This window comes from Agrilus planipennis, unplaced genomic scaffold (genome assembly GCF_000699045.2).
Source record: "Agrilus planipennis isolate EAB-ADULT unplaced genomic scaffold, Apla_2.0 scaffold33, whole genome shotgun sequence".
In the NCBI taxonomy this organism is placed as follows: Eukaryota; Metazoa; Arthropoda; class Insecta; order Coleoptera; family Buprestidae; genus Agrilus; species Agrilus planipennis.
The window spans coordinates 1,656,388-1,678,646 of NW_020438896.1; the positions used below are offsets into that span (position 1 = coordinate 1,656,388).

Here is a 22,259-nt window from a genome sequence, read left to right on the forward strand (position 1 = left end):
GTCAGTAAGAAAAGCTGCATGGTTATGAACCTATAATCGTTTTTACGTAGGAAACCTTATAGGGTGCTTCCATGAAAATAGGGCAACTCTTTTTTACATACTGTGCAATTTTAAATTAGTGTGATTTATGGTTTATCGATGGAATAATTAATGTTCAAAAGGATCAGTCACTTTGTTTAGTATTTTAAAAGAAATTCAGAATTTTGTAAATTTAGACGTATAGGGACTGACACATATAGCTACGGACTGACGAAAATTATGCTGATATACTGTTACATAAGATTTTTTAAGACAGTTAATGTAGTAAAATAAGACTCATATACAAGAATAGCTTCACTTTTATTAGGAACGTATTTTAGACAGTATCATTAATTAACTTAAAAAATGTTATTTTACAATACAACCACGTGTAGCCTTAGCTAAAATTCTTTAAGACGTAAAAACTAAAACAAACGAGACTCTTTGCTCTATGAGGTAATAATTAACAAAAAAAGCTTCTTGCCTATAAAATAATCAATCTTAATCAATGAATCAAGCGAGGGACTGATGGGTTAGGGACTGACGATTCAGAAGAAAACCTACGCACTGAATTACAAAATGGCTGACGCAAGGCGAGCCGCATTTGCAGATAAGTTCATGTCTATATACTTTAAAATCAACAGATTCTCATTCACGATAAAAGCCACGTAATTTCAAAATTCCCAAGCGGCTAGGGCCTGATGGTTAAAGTCGCGGACCCAAATTTAACTTACATAAATGTAATGTTTTTTCGAAGTATTGTTATTTTATTGATGTTATTAGGCAAATAGTCATATTTTTAACTAAAAAGTAAAATTTATTTAATCTAATGCAGTGAAAAATGCCTGTGGACATAGAGTTGCCCTATTTCCATGGAAGCACCCTGTAGTAGGTATATTCATTTTTATATGCCACCGGCTACAAATTAAATAAACTCAGCAGGGGCAAACTTTCAAACAGGCGCAGCGCCTTTGGTTTTTGTAAGAAGAGAAAGCTCGTTTTCAAATAATTATATTTAGCTTCACGTCTGTGTCACGTCGTGTGATTGATTTTTCATCCATTTTTCATTGCCCGATTGAGTTCAGGTTTTAGAAGTGCTTGTTTTTTTTTCACAACAGAACATAGCTACAGAAAATTAAAAACAAATTGAAAATGAAATAAAAAATTTAAGTAAAAGAAAGTTTCGTACTAAATGGTACAAAATAACATTTGTTCCATCATTAATTCGACATGTTAATTTTGTTTATGAAATTATGGGACGGTCCTTACTGGCTACTAGTGTAAATAATGTTTCTAGTTTGTGAGATTGCTTGTATATAAATTTTCAATTAGTTAAATCACCAATAAAGTGCATATTTCTGCCATAAAATTCAAAAGTGTCCTCAATTTTATGCCCAAAATCTCAATATTTTGAGTTAATAAGATATGTTGTCTATCTCCTAATTTTTTAGCACATTACATGAAATTTATTTTATTCCATTTATTACAAAATTTTTATTCTAATAAAATTGGTAAACTTAATATTTTTTGTTTGATTGTCCTATTTTTAGCAATTTTAACCAACTAAGAATAACCGTATTTGTACTTGAGTTATTATAATGTAAAATGGTAATGTTCTCATCTATACTCTTATTTGCGTGCAACTGTATGGTCAATGACCAATGAATTTTTCTGGTATAAACAAACGTAGGTATGTCTGCCCGTTAGAGTGACTGCGATGCAACTCGGAAAAGTTGGAATGAAACTAATGGCACGAAATCATGAAACCAAAATTAATGGTTGCGTTGCGACTATATTATAGTTGCATGCGATTTTTGTCAAGAGCAGTTCCTTGTGTGTTCTGACAAAAATAGTATAGTTTATTAGGTAATAAGAAAATTCCGCCAGCTTTTCTTTGTGACCACAAAAACGTAAACGTTATTTTAAAATAAGAAATAGAAAAATGTTCTTGCTTATGCAATTATATGGTAAATCATTAGGAATTAATTTTCCGAAGCCTCTTTGTGTGATTTTTCTTAAAAGCAGGACGAATCTAAAAACATTCTTGTATTTTTCTGGACCTGCCGTCAAGTGTCTTCATGAGACGACATCAAATTCCGAATATTATTATAAGGTTATGGTAGGAAAAGACAGCATGAACGAAGTGAACATTGTAACACAGACGAAGTGAATTTTGTCGTGGCCATGTTCTGCCTTTTGTTCGCCTATCACGTAGTGGTTAGCTACGCCGGGATTCGTTTCAGGAAGTAGATATCCATACATCTAAATGGACTTTGTTGGAGCATACGTAATCTTAAAATGTAGCATTGTACTACAAATGGCGTTTTCCGCGCCATTTGTGGTATTTTATGGAACTAATAATGGTTACCAAGTTCAACATACATATATAGGCATATATGACAACAACTAAGTAGAAAACCTGTTGCGTCACTCGAACTTGGCGAATAAATACGATGAGAGTTCCTGGTGTATCTAAATGCGTATTAACTTAGAAATCCTAGTGCAGTACATTTCCGTCTGAGTCGTATTGAAACGGCATTTACGTGTGTTTATCGTTTATAAATGCTAACTCAGTTCATTTCAGCCTGAAGGGACATAGTGAGTAAGTTAACCACTTTAATTGCAATAAGCAGCAAGTCAAAATATTACCAAGTCTTGCTAAGCTTTCAGATACCCCTATTAGAACAGATTTCCCGTTTAGTAGTCAATGTTCTCATTCTGAACATGATGAAGGTGACGTATTTGACAAACTTCCTTTGGATAACTTCAATCCTATTGATGTAAATTGCCCGCATTAGTGATCAAATCAATATTCTAGAGTGGGTAACATAATGTTGTTTTTATTATTGACTTTTTTGAGGTATTTCCCTTCTTTCTCTTAAGAATTACTTTGTTCATGTGATTCTTAAAGTTAGACCGCTCTCTATCTCAATCCCAAGGCCATGAATATTTTCAACATTCATTGGCTCCTCATTTGCCAGCGCACACTTGGCTGTCGAACACCTTTAATTGTTTTATTTACTTTCCACTGGTTGGTCAAGTTATTAATGACTTCCTGCAGTACTTGCTACAATATTTTCTAGAATTTATTTTGGTTGATATAGTTTAAGATTGGCTGCAAAAAGGCGGATGGTTCGACTGTAGCTCAGTTCCAATATGAGCTCAATAATAACCACCTGAAGTTGGCATTCTTGACTTCCCTGAGGAAATAGAAAACCAGGTTGCTGCAGTTTCATTATTTTTAGTTGCAGCTATGCAGGTTTTCACCCATTTTAGTACTCATCTACCGATCTGTATCCATTTTTGCACCATGTACCTACTTTTATGGTTCCAAGACCATTTGTTCTTAAGGTAGTACTATTGCTAGGCGATTTATTTGTGAAGTTAATGACATTTAATTTATACGGGGTGTAGATGATAGTCTATGTCAGCGCTGTCCAACTTACCATAGGCCGCGGGCCATACTTTCTTCACCAAACATTTCGGTGGCCAAGAAGATTTATAAATGTGAAGTCAGTTTATGTTAATTAAAAAATTATTTTATTTATACTAAAGATAAAACTCTAAAATATTCGTAATTTATTAATGAGAACATTGTGACCGTAATTGTTTAGCAATAATATTAATTTAGTAACATAAATTTATTCATAGTAAAATGTACTCGCGGGCCGCCAGTTGGACAGCCCTGGTCTATGTGCATGTATGCCAAATTTTAGTGTTTCGCGGCTTCAATTAATATGAGGAAATTCGCACAGGGGTGTAGGAAACTATATAATTTTCTATATGCAGTAGAATCTCTATTACCCGAACATCAAGGGAGACGCCAAAAAATTCGAGTTGTAGAGTTTTCGACTTATGGAGGATTTTGACTTGGACGGATTTTGATTCGACTTGTAGAGGTTAGGATTATTAGATACTTACGTTGTTGGCAAATCCTTAAAGTTGATAACTTAGTTTTCTTCGAACTATGGACGTAATAAGTTTCAAATTATCGAGCTGTGAAATAAAATATTGCTCGAGATACAGAGTTCCAATTTAATTATTCGAGTTATAGAGGGAAAATATGTACCAAAATGGCTTGCAGAGACTCACTGATTATTTCGACTAATAGAGGGTTGAGATTTCGAGTAATGGAGGTTTTGGGGATTGAAGGGAAGGAAACAAAACATTTCTCGAGTTTTGGGGGTTTCGACTTATCGAGGTTCGACTTAAAGAGGTTCTACTGTATCGATTAAACGGCATTTGAGATTTTTTTAAAAAGAGGTATAATTCGTAGAAGATTCAAAAATTGTGGCCTTTACCATGGGTACGAAGCAATATGAAGCGATACGATAACACCGAAATGTTCGTTTCCGAGGATACTCCTGTTTCATGATGGGCTTTTCTGCCGTGGTCGAATTCTGATAGCTACAGAAGCTCTTCATCATCTAATAGACACCGGCCGTGACAGCCTACTATTACTATTTGATTATGATGATGAAAAACATTATATTAATCAATAAACAAATCAGTGACGAAGAATATAGCATTATCAAGAATTCGTTATGTCAATAGTAGATTTTGTGTACTAATCCGCATCAATACATAATTCATTTTTAGTTATGAGTGTAAAGAGAGTATTACCTTAAAGCCATCTGGCAAGCACCTCAAAGATGTTTTCACGATGATCTTCTTTTACCCAGCCCAGGAAGTCATTGACAGTAGAGCACAGGTGGCTTTAGATTTAAAGTTCATGAATTTGTGTCCCATACTTTATTTTCACATCACTTCATTGCTTCACAATTTACCATATGGCACGAGTATTTATGTTTAGTAAAGAAAATCAAGTAAAATAACATGTAGAATAAAAAGTTCGTTGTGTTCAGTATTCTGTCAAAACCGATTTCGATAATTCTGAATTTCAGTGGGATTCAAAAACTAAAATGTGGCAATTTGTTACGGATGTTGTTTACTACGCTGTGTAATTCAGAATAACATGTGCTTAATTTCAATAAATGACGGAGTCGACAGCTGTTACTGTAACAACCGAATAGAAAAATAAAAACACTTGAATGTTCCACACTACAAAAATTTCATGCTCATTTTGGCTTTTACTTTATATTCTTCTGAAGATGTTACTGATAAGGCATAGCTAAGGGGTAAAATCAATCAAGTCTCTTATTTTTCTATTTACACTAAAAATAAGATGTAAACGAAATATTTTTATATTATTTATATCCGAATATACTATGCATGTGGATTACAATAACGAACGCACACATTATTGCACGAGTTCGGTTTTGCGCTGGTTTCAGCTAGTACTTTATCTTATGCCTTTTTGCTTGAAAGGCTGTGTGCCCATAACATACATATATATATATAGGAAAACTTAAATTTAATAAAGGAGAACTATTACATCAATTTAATCGTTTAGTAAAATATTTAATTTATTGTTTTTATTAATATAAAGTTTTTATAACGGTTAAACTGATGTAAATAGTTCTCCTTTATTAAATTTAAATTTGCCTTCAAAAACTTAAATTCTTACCTTAACCCCTTTCATTGTTTCCACCCCATAAAATTGGTAAACTCAAAGTATTTAAGCTAATTTTGCAACAATTTTAATCAAAATATCTTCACCTGAAGAAGCCAATGTTTTGGTGAAACAAATGTGAACTATTAATATATATTTTCTTGAAACTTTACTTTCGTTTTCTTTAATTAAAATATAAAAAATTGTCCTTTACTGTAAAGATCGTAATAATGCTTAAGTTGGCCGATCTAAATGATATATAAATTCTACCGATAAGGATAAAATATCGTCTAAACCGTAAAGTGGAAGTACTATAACTATTTATACACAGGGTGTTAGATATTTATTGGCAGATTTGGTTAACTTCAAACAATCGTAAGTCCATTTTTGAATGCAATTAAAATAGTTTATTTTTTTATACAGATGACTGCGAAATTCTTAGTAAAACTTCAAGAACAAATAAGATAAGTTAACTGTTAACACTCAAATGCCCATATTGACAGCTTAGTAATTAAATATTTGGTAAAGGTCTAGATGATGGGGGGATTGAAAGAAGAGGTCCCCCCACCACTGTACCATAAAAAGTTCGTGGCGGTCTCACGCCCATAAAAAGTTATAGGGGTTCAAGGTTATACATTTATAGGCATGTAAATATTTATATAGTCATTCTTAAACAATATTCAAAGGTAAAACTAATGAAAAATACATAAAAATATTGAGAAAATTTATTTAAATATCTTTATCAATAGGGTAGGTTAGGTTAGGTTATCGGGTTTTGTTCAAGAGACCACCCTCTTTCGATCCCCCACCTCCACCCGCTTGAAAATATTGTTTTTATTGAATTTTATTTGAATTATAATGTATGAAAATTGTCAAAATAATCAACTTTCAACCCCCATAACTTTTTATAGGGGTGAGACCGCCGCAAATTTTTTATGGGGTTTTACTCAGGTGACCACCCTCTTTCGATCCCCCCTACCCTCTTTCGATCCCCCTACCCCCACCACCATCTAACCCCCATAACTTTTTATGGGGGTGAAACCGCCACGAACTTTTTATGGTACAGTGGTGGGGGAGACCTCCCCTTTCGATCCCACCCATCCGCGCCCCCTTTGGGGGTGGGGGCCATCATCTAGACATTTACCAAATATTTTGATTCTCAATATCAAATATTGAATATTGTTTTTATTATGGATAAGAAATAACAATAGTAAAAAAGCAATTAAGTGATAAATAAAAAAAAATACAACGTGTAATTATACAACACGCTACTGAAGTGAAACTTCTGCAAACACACAAACATACCGCGATAGGGGTTAAAGAATTGACGTCAATGGCGTTGTTTAGACTGTAGAGTGTAGGCACACATACACAAACACATACAAATACATTCATACATTTTGTTAGGACTACATTATTTACGCCGGAGTTGCCTGTAACGAACGTTGCATTGAAGAGCGCTCACGGCTCAAGCGATCTCCACTACCATCTCGACTACGTGGCCGAGTAGAGGGGGGACATCCGTTGCATTATTTCGTTACACAGCAACTCGTATGAAACGAACTTACCCTACCGTGGGTAAAGAAGTTTCACTTCAAAATTAAACAATTAATGACATCGGCTGATAATAATTAAATGTATTCGTTTAACGTTTCGAACTGTTACCCAATTGCTGTAAACTGATATCGTTAATTATTTAATTTTATGTCGAAGTTGTTTCCGAAATATTCTAATAGGTGGTCACCGTGAGACACCCAGTATAAATATAATTTAGAAGTATTAATTTGGAAAATAGTTAACAACTAATAAATAATTTGAGCAGTGTTAAAAGTAGAGGATTTGTGTTTACTCGGGTCGCCGTATAAATTTCTATTCATTTTGCCCGAACGAAATCGATACGTTTTAATAGAAACAATAAAAGAACATTGCGTCCTTTTGGAAATGTTCCAACATCAGACGTTCCTACATATTTATATGTGCAAACATCTTGGCCGCTAACGCGGTCGTAGGTATCCCGTTATAAATCACTAGCTGAATTTGTATCTGTTTCGTTTATTTCTTAAGCTGATACTTAAATAATTAAGATGTTTGTTGTAAATCAAGGTATTAATTAGTAATACTGTAGTAGTCGGGACCTAATTCCAATAATAAAAAGAATTTAATGTAGTTAGTAAGAAAGAGAGGCGCGGATAGGTGCGAGATATTTAGAACAATTAGCTGAACTTCCCATGTGTCAAAAATCTTAACTAGAATTGTACAGAGGAGGATGGAAAAAAGAGCGGAAGAACTATTAGGGAAAGATCAACTTGGGTTTAGAAGAAGTAGAGGAACGCGAGAGGCATTCTAGCTTTACAAATAACAATAGAGAAAACGATAGAAAAAAGAAAGAGGGCGTACATAGGATCTGTAGATTTACAAAAAGCTTTTGACAATGTTAAATCTGTTATCGCTACTTTTTAATCTATACATCGAAGACGCCATTATAGACGACTGTAGGGATAGATATACAGGGGCAAAAGATTAGTATGCTTAGATTTGCAGATGATGTAGTAGTATTAGTAACTAGCAAAAAGGAGTTAGAAATAGCTTTAAATAAAATAGATGCGGTACTGACAAAACAGTACTGTATGAAAATAAATAAAAGTAAAACAAAAATATTGGTACGCAAGGGAAGAAAAAGTAGGGAAAGGGTGAATATAATGATAGGAGATGAAAAATTAGAAGAAGTGTTATCTAGTAAGTCAGATAAGTCAGGATGTAAAGCAGAGGGTAGCGCAGGGACGGGTCGCCTTCAGTAAAAAAGAAGTCACTATTATGCTCACGAACGGTTAATTTAGAAATTCGAAAAAGGTTATGAAAAGTATATCTTTGGAGCGGGTTTACGGGTGCGGCGGAAAAGAAAAGGTTAGAAGTTCTCGAAATGTGGTGTTATAGGCGAATGATGAAGATACCGTGGATAGAGAAGGTTAGAAATGAAGAGATATTAGAAAGAATAGGAGAACAGAGGACTCTATAGAAGTGTGCCAATTCCTTTCCTCGGTGTATTATTTCTCTCCACGATATTACTGATTTCGGTTGTGCGTGTATTCCTGGGTCTTCCTATCTTTCTATTTCTGATCATTCCAGTTTCCTATACTTTGCTTACTTGTCTCTCTCTAGTAATTCTAGTTATATGTCCGGACCACCTCAACTAGTTTTGTTCTATAATGTTCTGTGCTTGGCAAATTCCTAGTATCCATGTTCCTTATTTTGTCTTGTGATTCCCTGTACTCCACTAAGATATTTTGTTTGCATTTCTTGTACTCTGTTTTCTTGGCATGTTCATAATACGCATGTTTCCGAAACGAATGTAAGTATAGGTCTATAAACAGATTTAAAAATGTGTAAATTTGTTTTCTTGAACACTTCTCTTTTACTAATAAAGTTTCTATTTAGGGCACTGAATACTTTTGCAGCTGCTGTTCTTTGCTTCTTTATTTCCTTTTTCATGATTTTTGATTTCTGGCGATGAATTTAAAAGTGAAAACAGAATATTTCTATGATTGTGTGGCAAGAAAAATATTTCGGTATTTTATCGTAAAATTCTAATAAATAAACTTACTTGAAATAAAATAAGTTGGAAATAGTGCTCTAATCCTAACATAAGTATTTTATTAATTACGTTTATTACCAGAAATGTATATAGTACAAGTACCTGCCAACTTAATAAGGCCTGTACACCATAACATTGATGACCTTGCATGGACAGGCATAATTGTAAGATTTTTGACGCTAAATAAATTCTCATTTTTGTCACGTTTAGCTTTTGCCCACATTTTACGATGTAGATGTAGTATGTGTGTAATGATAATCTACGTTATATGTATATTTAATTCAGGATAAAAGTAAGCAATGGAATTGGTCATTTTTGTGTTTGGTCATCGACGAATTAGTTAGTAGCCAGACTGCTGTATGTTTGGCAATTTATTGTGGCTCTTTGGGTGAATTTTAATAAAATTTGCATACGGTGCTAGTAAATTAATTGGGAAATGTTACAACGTCGTCACCGTGTCAATAACAAAAAAATTAAATGTAAATGCAGTACAAGACTATATTAACATTTGAACTGAAAGAAATGAAAAAAAGTTCGAATGGTAAAATAACTAAAACCAGAATTCACCGAAATTACAATGCAAAAGCGTTCCCTTCATTTTTCGTTGCAAATTTGGTTGACGCAAGAATCACATTTGCATATTATCTATTCAAATTGCTTATGGTAAAGGAAATCATTCGCTCTATTCACTAAAATACGAGAATTAACATATAGACATTCGCACTGTCAGGGTTTAAAAATTAACAATTAGAGAAATAAGTCAGATAGGGATGCACACTGTCATCACTACTTTTTAATCTATACATCGAATATGCGATCAACATCATTAAAGACAGTACAACTGTAGGGATGGATATACAGGGTCAAAATATTATTATGCTCAGATTTATAGATGATATAGCAATATTAGCAACTAGCAAGAAGTACTGTAATAAAATAAACAAAAGTAAAACAAAAATACTGGTATGCAAGGCAAAAAATAGGGAAAGAGCGAATATAAAGATAGACGAAAAATTAGAAGAAGTGGCCGATTTTAGGTATCTTGGAAGATAAGTCAGGACGGTAGGAGTAGTAGGGATATAAAGTAGAGGCTAGCGCAAGGTCGAGTCAATGTTGTTAAAGGTGTATGTTTGGAGCGCGGTGTGGACGCGGCGAATAAGAAAAGGTTAGAAGCTATCGAAATGTGGTGTTACAAGAACTTAAAGAATAATAAGGTGGTAAATATTTATGGGATATAGGGAGATATTTTAAAGCATGTAGGACAAGAGGTTAGAGATTGTATGTTTAAACTAGTTAGTCACATTTACGTGACGGGGAAAGACCCGGAGGATTATAAACGGAACATGGTAGTAACCAGCGCGGGTAGGTGCGAAATATTTAGAACAATTAGCTTAACTCCCTATGCGTCAAAAATCTTAACTGGAATTGTACAGAGAAGGATGGAAAAAAGGGCGCAAGAACTATTGGAGGTTAAAATCTTTCGAAATATGGTGTTACAGGCAAATGATGAGGATACCGTGGATAGAGAAAGTTAGAAATGAAGAGGTATTAGAAAGAATGGGAAAACAGAAGACTCTATAGAAGTCAATATAAAATAGGTGATAGGTTGGTAGGACAGCTGCTCAGGCAAGAAGGTCTAGTCAGAGACATATTAGAGGCAGAAACAAGAGTTAAGAGGAATAGAGGTAGACCTAGATTAGATTATTGTTCGCAAATAATTAACGATGTGGGATGTTCTAGTTTTAGGGTAATACGAAGATTAGCTCAGGATAGGAAAAAGTGGAGGTGCGTGTCCAACCATTTTTTCGGCTGACGACCTTATGATGATGACTGATACTTGGGAGATAACCATTGGAAAGCGCAGTATACTTACTAGTTTTTAGTTTAATTTAATTGAAATATTAGAAAAATTGTGTAATGTATTGAAATCACCAAATTCCCAAAACACTTAAGTACATCACACTTTTCTTATTGAAAATAACTCTTTGCTAAACTTTCTGAAACTTTGGATTTAATGAGTCTTTGATGTAGAAGTTACAATGACCGTTAAATCTTCAAATTTCATGTTTTCAAGATATGTATAACCTTCGAAGTTTGACGTTACACGAGTTTCAAAGTCGTGCTAAATTGCTATATATTTTTTACATGTAGGTATGTATGTCAGTAGGGGAAAGCGTAGCAAAACGTGGTTCCGAGTAAGACGGGACAAGCGCTGTAGTCCAGTAAAACCTGTCATTTCGAGGACAAGTCTCTGAACGTTGTTCATTTTTGATATAATTTGAAAATATTGAGTTGTTTATAACAACTAACAGATTTGGTTAAAAAAATATTTCACTGCAAAGATTGGCAATGTTTCGTAAATAATAAAAAAAACTACATTTAATACTTTTTCAATTTTTTATCAATTTTTTAAGTTATGCTTGATTTTTAGGTCATTACGCGGTAACATGAGACGTTTGCACGCGATTTTCTCGTTATCTATCGCATACACATTAGCAGTTTTTTATATATTTTTTTATATAACTTTTATCTAAAAATTTTTTTCGTATCTTTTTTGATTTTCAAGAAAAACGCAGAAACTGTGTTTATGGTGTTTTTATTTTTTTTTTCACCACCCTTTTACATTTGGGAATTGATTTTTATATGATTTTATTCTTGAACCAAATATGCATATTATATCAAAAATTCTCAACTTGCGGAGACTTGCCCTCGAAATGACAAATTTTATTAGAAATTAATGTATGGGCATATGTTTCCTCGATAGGACTATTCGGACTAACTTATTAGTCGTCCTGTATAAATTAGCCGGAAGGGAAGGTTTTTTTAATTTTTTTTACTGCACTGTGAGAAAAAGTGGATTTGTTCGTCATTTTACGAAGTTTTGTGACAAACGTTGGCGTCTTATCAAGCAAGTAACTAAGTTTTTGCAATATTTTCTGCCACAGATCGTAGCAGTACAATTGGAGTTTGATATTAGGCACATTTCATAGCCGTCACTGTTTTAGGTTAGAAGTGCTTAGTTTAAGTACAAAATTTGTTTCTTGGGGTAAAATGGTCGGGGCATAATTTAATCTGGAGAGAAAAAAATTAAGAACCCCATGAAATAATGTGCGCATAAAAAAAAAACTTGGGTGATTCATTATTACTAGATGATGCATAATGTTGCAATAATCTGAATAAAAGATATTTTATTAAACAGTTTAAGTTTTTTTATATGATGATTTTTTTTAAATATCTCACTTTGCCCCAGTCTTATCTACGTATATACATAATTAGGGATGAATGCATGTGTAATGTACAAATATGTAATTTGTATGTACGTACGTATGTATACAGGGTGTCCTAAGGAAGCGGGCTTCTTCAATAACTGCTTTATAGTTGAAGATGTCAAAAAAAGTTTCCCACAAAAGTGGTAACATATGTATCTTCATATCCTAAAATTGTTTTCGATTATACAGAGTATCTCAATTTTCCTGGAGGCAACCTATCTTCATTTCTTTCAAATGGAATGTCCCATTTATTGTTGTATTTTTGAATTCGCCTTTAAATTTCAATACCACTTTGTTGACGATGCCTAAAATGCATCAATTACAACAAAATCAAATAGGCTGTTGCAGTGGTCTGCTCCATTTTGAACATCTCCGAAACGAAGTGCTATTTTTACATATAGCTTGTGGAAGAAATGACCTACTATTTCTACTATTAATGCAAACATAATCTTTTCAAATTCATTAAAATTTACCACTTCCAAAATAAATTGTTTCGAACTGGCATAAGTATTTTTGTTTATGGAATGCCATATTTTTTGTCAGCTCATAATGTGCAAAATTTTATTTCCGTTCGTCCGATATAAGGTTCTAACTAACTACGACTAACACTTTTTCAGAAATTTAAACTTTTTTATAATACCAATTTATATCAGAATATCAAAAATGGCTTACTCAACATGCCGTTAGACAATTTCGTTTGAATTCCGCAAGGATAAAAACCATATCTATCTTTTCATCTTGACTCATAGCCATAGACTAGGCAGTTGAGAAATTAACAACGTATAAAACGAAACGTTACTTAGTACTCTTATCAAGTACACGGAATTGACGTTCGTAGGAAACAAAGGTGGATAAAAGCGAATCGCCCACTATGGCATACTTGATATTGATATTGATAAATTGGTATAAAAAAAAAATAATCTTCTCAAAATGTTTAGTTGTAGATAGTATTATTCTTATATTGGACGAAAGGAAATAAAGTTTTGCAAATCATGAACTGACAAAGAAAATTCCATTAGAAAAAAAAAATAGTTATGCCAATTCAAAACAATTTATTTTGGAAGTGGTAGATTTCAATGAATTTAAAAAGATCATGTCTGCGGTAATAGTGGAAACAGTAGGCCAATTCTTTCACAAGCTTTTTCGTTTGGGAGATAGTCAAAATGGCGCAGACCTCTGCAATAGCCTATTTACTGATTTAGAGTAAATTTTATGGAAATTGATGCATTTTAATAAGTATTTAAATTTAACGGGGAAATCAAAAATGCAATAATAAATGGGACACTCTGTATAATTTAAAATAATTTTAGGATATGAAGATACTTATATGGTACCACTTTTGTAAGAAACGTTTTTTGATATCTTCAACTATAAAGCAGTTATAGAAGAAACGCGCTTGCTTGGGTCACCCTGAACGTAGAGAGAGATTGAGAGATTGCAGACGAACCAATGTGCATTCGTTGTCCTATCATTTAGTCTTGAATAGGGTCGACTTTTACTGACTACAAGGTTTTTTATTCTAGTTGGAACTGTGAGCATATGTATGTATGTATGTATGTAAGCACTGCTACGTGTATTTATTTTAATTAAAGGAATTAATTATTATTTAAGTAATGGCAAAGATCAAAGTACAGTCTATTTCAATTTGTTAGAATTGTGACCTTGAAGAAATCTGCGCGAAGATAAAAAGAATGCACACTAGGCGTGAGCAAGACAGAAATAGTTGGAACAAGCTTGAACGAGCAGAGCTCTCGATGGGCGGTCTTAGGAGATCGGCTAGAACTGTACAGTACTAGACGAAATTGTTTAGCAATTTCTTAAAACAAAAATGTATATTAATTAACAATAGAAAACAAAGCAAAAGTTTTATAGGTGTGTAGAACGTTAAGTTAATTCACATGTTATTATTTTTGGCTAAATATGCATATTCTTAAATTTTAACGAGGCAGTTTAAAAAATTTTGCAAATGGTACTGTACATTTTTGTCTAGTTCTCGCTCGATGATTGGTGGAGAAATAAGCTCCGCAGACAAATATGATTGAATTTAGAATTATGCTACGGCGCATCCTAATAAAGGGAAGGGGCATATCTCTAACTCTCTGAAACGAACAGTAAGTAGTAAGTATTCTTGACCAGTGGCGCATTAAGGGGGGTTCACGGGTGCCGGAGCACCCACTCGATTGGGTTGCGCACCTACTCAATTCCAGTCGATTCGGATAATAACCCAACTTGAAAGTTAGGTTCAAATAGTTCAAGCTCGTAAATGAGCAGCCGAACTCGATATTTTCAGCTTATACACACCTGCAGTATATAAATATTTTTATAGTATTATGATGGGAGCACCCAGTCATACTGTAACGTTGTTGCGCCCCTGTTCTTGACGTTATTTAATGAATGATAACAAACAGAAACTTTGTTAGTAATGGTACAAACTGCCGATAACAGATGTCCATAGTATTATTACATTTGGCAGATAAGCCGCCTACAAATGCAGTTCTTATAAAAAATGTGCATTGTTAGTTAAAAATAGATGTTCGAGCGTTATTAGGAATGATAAAATCATATTTTCACTTTTGCTTTGTACCTCGAGATGTAAAAATCAATTTTAATTAAAGGCAATTTTGTTCGTTTATAAATTTTTAATTTTTTTTTAAAATATATGGAACCAGTGAGGATCAGTGGCGCTGCGAACAGAATCGGGAGAACGATTTATAGAGTTCCTTTGCGTTGTGATTTTGGTGAACTTTCGTATTTCTTATGTTCCCATTAGGGCTTTCTTTTGGTGCACATTCTGTATTATGTTTTGCTGCCTTTCCGTTAGTTGCCAACCACATAAAATGTATGTACCTACTCTGTAGATGTAGACAACGTTCTCTACTACTGCCTGAAGATCAGACCTGGATTGCTCATCCTAAGCGCAAAAATTTTAGTTAAAAGCCGGCCACAATCTATTTCGTAGTTTGTTTAGTCCTAGGGTGAGTACATTCTTCTCAAATATTTGCTTGCATGAATTCAAAACTTTTTTCATGTTAACCATCTCTGAAAATTCAAATCAATTTTGTCCCAAAATTGAAAACTAAAATCGAATCTTCTTCGACGTTCGTTTGAGCGTTATCTAAAAGACCACTGAATTTTTTGCACCAAACAAAATGTACAGGTGTATGTTCTCATTTACTCTTTTTAATAAGAGATAACATGTAGTCTTACGTAGGTAGGGGAAGTCCGGGAGAGTTGAACTGCTTTTTGTTTAAAGTGTCATTTTTTCCTATTATTGAGGCTTAGTGATTCAATTATAATATTAAACAGTAGCTTATTTATGTAGGTTTACTTATGCGTAATCACTTTTTCTATATTACAGTACTGAAATATGTTATTTATATTTGAATGAGAAATGGAATATGAGTCAACTGTCCCCACCCTTAGGGACACTTGAATCGGGGTCTGGAGAGAGTTGAACATTGTTTTTTAAAGGGGAAAATAAATCAGCTTAAATCACAGATATATTAAACAAAACATCACAAAATGAAATTAAATTATAAAGAAACACAGTTATTGCTCTTCTTATAAAGAAAAGAAAAATACATAACTTCAACATATTCTTTAACATTCCACAATCAACATAATTATTAAACATTTTGTTAACAAAACTAAACATTTAACGTTCCTTCAATCAAACATGTTGGTCTTTCTTAACCTTTTGTGTAAATTATATACTTATTCTAGTCATTTGGTATCATCAATTAATAATAATTAATAATTACTTTCAGTACCAACTGGTAACCTAAAAATGTAATTTTGGTTACATTTATAACAAATGAAATCAAAAATATCATTAGAGTCAAAAAATTTTAAATTTCTACATCTATAAAATATCCTCATCAAACACTATAAAGAGAAATATGAACCACTGAGCATATCTCCCGCATCCTTCATGGTACAAGTCTCCCGCATATATACTACTTTGGCATTAAATTTTAATCACAGAAAAAACAATCAATCTTAGCGAAAAAACACTTAAAACACGTCATACTACAATAATCAGGCAGTATAATAGTAATAACACACAATACGTACCTGTATAAATACCGCCGCAATATCAAAACTACATAAATTAATAAAATTTACTCCGCCGTAACAAAACCACCTTTCCGAACCTGAGAGCCAAACAAACCGGCCATTGTAAAAAAATGGCGGCGTGCGGGGTATTGGCCTCTCGTGCTCTACCAATGATCGTTTTGACGTTTCGTTAGCGCGAAACTTAAGTTGAGTTTTAAAAGGTGGTTCAACTCTCCCACCTGAGCAAGTCTCCCGGACTTCCCCTACATTCTGTCAGTTTCAGTATGCATAACGTTAACTTATTTTATCAAAAAAGGGTTAAAGAAAAATGTTTTCAGATTTTCATACAATAAAGAATTATTGGATCCTGTATGTATGAGATTTTTAAAACCTTTAGGAAGAGTTATAAAGATTAGTCTGGAAATTTATTGAACGTGACTAGTGTCTACAATGACTTCGGTATGATAGAAGCAGCCGTTATGTTTTCTTCCATTTCACTTTCACTTTTTCAACTAAATCGTCTGCTTCGTGTCGTAGTTTTAACTGACGTTGATAGAATTCTGCATATTCCTTTATAGTCATTAAATATGGTTTTAGATTAGAAACATCCTTTGAAAATTCTTTTCGAATATGGGACGAAGGTTGCGGTCTAGGAAAGGCGCTTTTTTTGTAGAAATTGATATGAGTGGTAAGCTTGGCTGACTGATTTATATGTACTTTGTGGGGAAAAACCATTTTTTCTATTTATGGTTAATATGTAATTAAGCACCCCAAATTTTTTTTAAATAATAGTTTAATAAATAAATTGTATGTTATTTACTGTAGGTATGTATACCAACTCCGTTCTCACATTTGGGACATTCTTTTACAAAACCGGACAAATTTGGACAAAAATTGACCGACACATTTTCGATTTGGCTGGAATTTTATTTTCGGATTCTATGTCTATTCTATGATTTTTGGGTTGAAGACTCATTTTCAAAAATTCATAACTGAACAATAAAAATCTTTAAATCGATGTAAACAATTTCCCCCTCCCTCGTAGCGAGTTTTTAATATTACCATCGTATTTTACATCAAATTTTCTTTCAAAAATATGTTTTTAATTGATGGAAAGATTATTATTAATAATGGATACAAAAATAATTTATCCAGCGCGGCACGTTACATTGGCGCGCGGGTTCCATTGCATTCCATTTTGAAAATAAGTCTTCAAGCCAAAAATCGCAAAATTCAAATTTTCAATCACTTCTATTTCCCAAAATATTGAAAAAAAATCCTGGAATACGTATTTCTTTTTTTTTTCGATATACAACCCGTAAATAAAATTTAAATCTAAAATATACCATATCGGTCAAATAAGTGTTCGTTTTGCAGAAGAATGCCCCATTTAACTGACTAACTTTTGTAAATTAATTTGATTACTACTGTAATCATGACACGTTTGATTACGTACAGGAGACGCCTGTTCTACAGTTCGCCTGACTGACCGCAGTATGCGTGTGTATACAACTACTATAACCAAATGTCAGAAAATCGGCTGTAGTAAATTCAGATCATTTTTTTGTCCTGGCTCTCCGTCTAGTATGGCGAATTATTGTACCTAATGAATCCTAAAATTTTTAACGTATCTTTATATCAGTGTGTGTATAAAATTTGAATATCAAACTACAAAATATATTAAGCAAAAGTTGTGTTTACTTAAAATTTATGGAAATAGAAAAGCCTATTTCATCATTGATGTGGTGGATTAAGGAAACTGGATGACAGTAATGAATGATTTTGAAAACTACATATATGCGCTGTAACATAACGGATAGTCACTATAAATCATGAGTTATTATTGAACCGAAAAAGAGATTTATTTTACGAACATTGATCTCGCAAGGTACGTTTTACAAGTCGTTTCTCAAGTCTTTCTTCGAATTTATTTAAGTGCTAAGTGGTGTAACAGCAAAATAAATTTTATAAAGAATTATAATATTAAAAAAGATTAAATCTTGGTACGCNCCGTATCGTATCTTCGCTTAGTGAACTACGTGGCCAAATGCACCCTTTCATACTAGACGGTTTCAATCGTGCGGGAACGTGTCTACTACTACGATTTAATTCGCGTTGTTTACAGTTTACAATTGTGTTTCTTTTTGCGGTTTAATATACGTTCAAAAAATAGCTTTTCAATAATTTCCAGCAGACAGACGGACAGACCGTCAAACTGACCGACGGTATTGGGAAAACAAATATGTATTTATAGTATAAGATCCCACTACGAAATTAGTACATTCATCAAGTGGTTGATCAAACTCAATTTTTTACATATTTTTATGAGTAGGAAAATACATTTTTAACAAGGTGCCAATTTTACGTAGGTACCTGTATGAAACGGTCTTAACATTGAAATAACTAATTATCATAAAATTTCTTTTTTACTTAATTTATGGAGGAACGGTTACATTGATTTTTTACAATCATTCCATTCCTTAAAAAATGGCCCTGGACCAGTATTGGTGCGTTAAATCAGGAGCTCAGGTTCGATTCCCAGCAAGAGTGTGTAAGATCAACAATTTTTTTTTCATTAGTTATCTGTAGTGTATAAAACTAATTCACTAATACGTCATGTATACTTTTCTTCATGTAAACATCATCAAACAATGCATTTTCCAAAACTTTAGCGTTCAATGAACAACAGTAAAAATAATTTCCCAGTGAAAATATTTTCCACAATTGCTCTCCTTAATGCCTGTATCTTTTATCTTTATTGGTTCGTGTCCAACTTCAGGTCTATCAGAATTTAACTGAACTTGTACAATGTTCAATGACCAATAAAAAATAATAATTGTTTTCAACGGTAAAATCAGAAATTAGTTATTTTTAGGTAGTATACCTAAATAAAATAATAGAAATAGTTTAAAACCTTTATCAAAAATTTAAACATTAATGTAAAATTAATTTTAATTTTTAACCCACTACGGATTGCAAGTTAATGAGAAAACAATTGTTGCTACCCTTCACCCTACTGCCTCGAACCTAGGTCCCTACTTTTTTAAAAAGTTTAATTATTTATATTGAAGCTTTCTGCTTTTCAATGAAAAGAGGTGGTTAATCACCCTCTCAAAGTAAGTCGGAGTGTAAAAAATGATGAATATTGGGAAACATTTATTTACAGCACAATGAGAGACCCTCTAGCGTTGTAGAAAACTTAGTCTCACTATGAAATCCTACAAATGGCGCGGCAAACGCCATCTGTAGTACAATGCTACATTTAGTGGAATTCATTATGCTCAACAAGGTCCATTTAAATAGATGGATATCTACTTGCTGAACTGAATCCACGGCGTAGCTCAGCACTACGTGATAGGCACGTTACCAAAATCGAACAAAGAAATTCGAAGTGGTCAGTATTTTGTCAAAACTGCCAGACGCGGATCGCGATTTCGATCTTGTTGGATCTCATCAGTGCGTATTCATCTGTAGTACATTTCATAAAATGCTGTGTTACCCTCGTTGCACATTACACGTTTTCGCCCGCACGATCAAAAGTCGTACGAGTTTATATCGTGGTGCAGTTGCTTTCACACTGTACGATTTTAAACGTAGGAATCATACGATTTGTAACCGTACAAAAACATTATTCATATACGTATGCTCGTTGTCACCATTTCTGAGGAAAGTATTGTACAGTGACTATGAATCGGGGGCAAATTATAGCTTGGTTATTGTATCTGAAAAGACAAAGGCGTGAGCGCCTTCATTGAGTGCATCCTATTAATCAGAAACGTGAGGAAATGGGGTTATTCTACACCTTGTTTGAAGACCTGAGAAATGATGAACGGAAGTTTTTCAACTACTTTCGTATGTCAGCTGACTCCTTTGACGAACTGCACGGCAAACTGCAGAATGTCCTTCAACGGCAAAACACACAATTTAGAAATTGTATACAACTTATTGAAATGCTAGCTATAACTTTAAGGTAATAAGTGTCTTTAACACCGATTGCTTTTACTTCCCTTGCAGAGGGAGGTATTGTAATCTTAAAAAGTGTTTTGTGCAGTCGTAAGATAAAAAATTATCCGCAGACCGCTCNGTATACCTAAATAAAATAATAGAAATAGTTTAAAACCTTTATCAAAAATTTAAACATTAATGTAAAATTAATTTTAATTTTTAACCCACTACGGATTGCAAGTTAATGAGAAAACAATTGTTGCTACCCTTCACCCTACTGCCTCGAACCTAGGTCCCTACTTTTTTAAAAAGTTTAATTATTTATATTGAAGCTTTCTGCTTTTCAATGAAAAGAGGTGGTTAATCACCCTCTCAAAGTAAGTCGGAGTGTAAAAAATGATGAATATTGGGAAACATTTATTTACTGCACAATGAGAGACCCTCTAGCGTTGTAGAAAACTTAGTCTCACTATGAAATCCTACAAATGGCGCGGCAAACGCCATCTGTAGTACAATGCTACATTTAGTGGAATTCATTATGCTCAACAAGGTCCATTTAAATAGATGGATATCTACTTGCTGAACTGAATCCACGGCGTAGCTCAGCACTACGTGATAGGCACGTTACCAAAATCGAACAAAGAAATTCGAAGTGGTCAGTATTTTGTCAAAACTGCCAGACGCGGATCGCGATTTCGATCTTGTTGGATCTCATCAGTGCGTATTCATCTGTAGTACATTTCATAAAATGCTGTGTTACCCTCGTTGCACATTACACGTTTTCGCCCGCACGATCAAAAGTCGTACGAGTTTATATCGTGGTGCAGTTGCTTTCACACTGTACGATTTTAAACGTAGGAATCATACGATTTGTAACCGTACAAAAACATTATTCATATACGTATGCTCGTTGTCACCATTTCTGAGGAAAGTATTGTACAGTGACTATGAATCGGGGGCAAATTATAGCTTGGTTATTGTATCTGAAAAGACAAAGGCGTGAGCGCCTTCATTGGGTGCATCCTATTAATCCGAAATGTGAGGAAATGGGGCTATTCTACACCTCGTTTGAAGACCTGAGAAATGATGAACGGAAGTTTTTCAACTACTTTCGTATGTCAGTTGGCTCCTTTGACGAACTGCACGGCAAACTGCAGAATGTCCTTCAACGGCAAAACACACAATTTAGAAATTGTATACAACTTAATGAAACGCTAGCTATAACTTTAAGGTAATAAGTAATACACCGACTGTTTTTACTTCCCTTGCAGAGGGAGGTATTGTAATCTTAAAAAAAATCGTCCTCCGCGATCATTGCTTATTTTCACGTTGTAGAATCTCTAAACCACTAAAAAATACATTTTTGTTTTCCCAATACCGTCGGTCAGTTTGATGGTCTGTCCGTCTGTCTGTTGGAAATTGCTGAAAAGCTATTTTTTGAACGTATATTAAACCGCAAAAAGAAACACAATTGTAAACTGTAAACAACGCGAATTAAATCGTAGTAGTAGACACGTTCCCGCACGATTGAAACCGTCTAGTATGAAAGGGTGCATTTGGCCACGTAGTTCACTAAGCGAAGATACGATACGGCTACCGTTCATCTATAGTGGCACTGGACGGCTGCAACGCGATCAAAAATCGTGTCCGTGCCGTAACCGTATAATGTGAAAGACCTCCATACTCTTCATAGGAGACTAAAAATATTTGCCCGTACGATTTATTCCCGCACGGGCGAAAACGTGTAATGTGCAAGGAGGGTTAGACGCATCGGTACAATGTTTAAATTAGTTTATAGAGGTAACGGTTGAAGAAGGATCCTTTACGATCCCAATTTAGTTTCAATTTTATTATGGGGTGTTTTTTT

General features: G+C 33.8%; 1 protein-coding gene across 1 annotated transcript in view; it reads left to right on the top strand.

The window, feature by feature from the left end:
* The first annotated feature begins 2,530 nt into the window (after positions 1 to 2,530).
* The window catches only part of LOC108744493 (CAP-Gly domain-containing linker protein 1), a 206,047-nt gene continuing 186,318 nt past the window's right edge, over positions 2,531 to 22,259 (top strand). The window contains exon 1 of the mRNA XM_025973174.1: positions 2,531 to 2,620. The gene's annotated coding sequence lies outside the window, so the exon portion shown is untranslated. The remainder of the gene's footprint in view (positions 2,621 to 22,259) is intronic.